Here is a 2,189-nt window from a genome sequence, read left to right as displayed (position 1 = left end):
AGAATGTCACAGTAACAGTACATGTTGGAATTCACGTTTTCTTCAATGAGCTGCAGTTCCCCAGTGCCTGCAGCACTTATGCAGCTCCAGACCATGATGTCTCAGTTTTCTTGGTACTCACCAGGATGCCACCACACATGCTGGACACCATCTGAGCCAAACAAGTTTATCTTGGTCTCGTCAGACCACAGCACATGGTTCCAGTAATCCATATTCTTGTACTGTGTCTTCAGCAAACTGTTTCCAGGCTTTCTTGTGCATCAGCTTCAGAAGAGGCTTCCTACTGGGACGACAGCCAATTTGATGTATTGCACAGTGTATGGTCTGAGCACTGACAGGCTGACCTCCCACTTCAAGCTCTGCAGCAATGGTGGCAGCACTCATGCATCCATTTTTTGAAGCCAACCTCTGGATATGACACTGAACACGTGGACTTTGGCCGACCCTGGCAAAGCCTGTTCTGAGTGGAACCTGTCCTGGAAAACCACTTTATGACCTTGGTCACCATGTTATAGCTCAGTTTCAGGGTGTTGGTGTAACCACTAGTAAAGTAAAAACCCAACTACACCACCTGGGGAGTTTCACCCCAGGAAATACCCAATCAACAAACTAGAGCAATTAAGCACACAGGTAAGCCTGAAGGACATCCAGAGACATGGGATTGAGAGGAGACATTTATTACGTCCATAAAACACTATTAGATTAATATTAATAAACCAAACAAGAAAATAAATATATTAAAGATAGGAGCTCCAAAAAGGGGAAATACTGACTGAGCATCCCACTAAGTGGCCTAGCCTGGTCAAAAACCTAAAATCTCCAACACACACACGCACGCACACGCATGCACACAAGCAAGGTGCCAAACAGAAGGGGAGCATCCACAGGAGCACCCCACCACCGGAAGGATACCACAAACACTCAGGTGTCCTATAAAAAGAAGAGACAGTTATAATGTAAAAATGCCAAGACCACTTGATCCAAAGGGGGTACTACACAGCCAATACATTACCTAAAACAAAACTAATTCAGCTTTGACTAATTTACTTTGAAAATGTCCTAAAAGCTTAAGTAGTCAAAAGATAACATTTTGAAAACAAGAAACCATAAACCAAAATAAGAAAAGCCAACAAGGAATAATCAAATATTAAACAATCATACAAAAGCAAACCAAAAACAACCAATGCAAGTCAAGAGAAAAACAGATCCAGATAAACAAAACAGAAAACAAAAACAGCAGTGGCTCAAATTACTATGTAGGTATTAAAACAATTTAAAAAAAAAAAAAAAAAAAAAAAAAACACACACACCACACACCACACACACACACACCAAACAAACCCCCCCCCCAAAACATAAAAGGTAACAGCAATTCAGCTGCTTCCAGAGCTTGCACGTTTGAATGGTTATGCGCCACCTAGACAGTTCAATGGCGACACTCACATCAAACCTACATGCAGGAAAGGGACAGCGGTAGCGACTAGAGCTCTGTTGCTTCACAGGCCCAACTACTTACTTCAAGGAGCCATGAGAATACCTTTAACTGCTACTACGCACAGGCTCACCACCTGTTAGCCATTGCACCAGCCCACCATACACCTACATAGACACAGACATTAGCCACTGTATACTAAAAACACAATACCCATGTAGCCCCCACTACGTACCTGCATACAGACACCACCCTGGAGAGATTGCAGGAGCATTATAAATGTAGCAGAGCCACAAAGCCACAAATGGCTATGATAATTCAATGCTGTTTCCAATAGCTCTTCACTAATACACCAGAAGTGCTGGAGAAGGGGGGGACTGCATGAACTGGCACACCAGAACCCATCAAATAACCATCAGCCCCAACCAAGTCAACCTCCAAACAGAATGAAGTTGTCCATGCAAAAAGTGCCACTGTGCTTATATGCTAAAGCTAATGGCTAATTGTAAACACATGGTGCTTCAGAGAGGGCAGTGGGGAAACAGCACAGTGCCTCTCACTACGGTGGCTGGCAGGGCTCACAAGACAAAGCCAGACAAAGGCTCTGAGGGTTGCAATCTTCTTATAGCCTAAGCCATCTTTGTAAAGAGCAACAATTCTATTTCTCACATCCTCAGAGAGTTCTTTGCCATGCGGTGCCATGTTGAATGTCCAGTGGCCAGTATGAGAGAATTATACCCAAAACACCAAATTTAAC

At 43.4% G+C, this 2,189-nt stretch overlaps 1 long non-coding RNA gene across 1 annotated transcript; it reads right to left on the bottom strand.

The window, feature by feature from the left end:
* Positions 1–753: 753 nt before the first annotated feature.
* Positions 754–1,877, bottom strand: LOC108411695. The gene is made up of 3 exons (XR_001856586.1): positions 1,668–1,877; positions 1,517–1,599; positions 754–930 (listed from the first exon to the last, which is right to left on the bottom strand). It is a non-coding gene; the product is annotated as an uncharacterized LOC108411695 (long non-coding RNA).
* Positions 1,878–2,189: the final 312 nt, after the last annotated feature.

This window comes from Pygocentrus nattereri, chromosome 3 (assembly GCF_015220715.1).
Source record: "Pygocentrus nattereri isolate fPygNat1 chromosome 3, fPygNat1.pri, whole genome shotgun sequence".
In the NCBI taxonomy this organism is placed as follows: domain Eukaryota; kingdom Metazoa; phylum Chordata; class Actinopteri; order Characiformes; family Serrasalmidae; genus Pygocentrus; species Pygocentrus nattereri.
The sequence above is the reverse complement of the archived record's forward strand: the minus strand, read 5'-3'. Positions and strand labels throughout refer to the sequence as shown.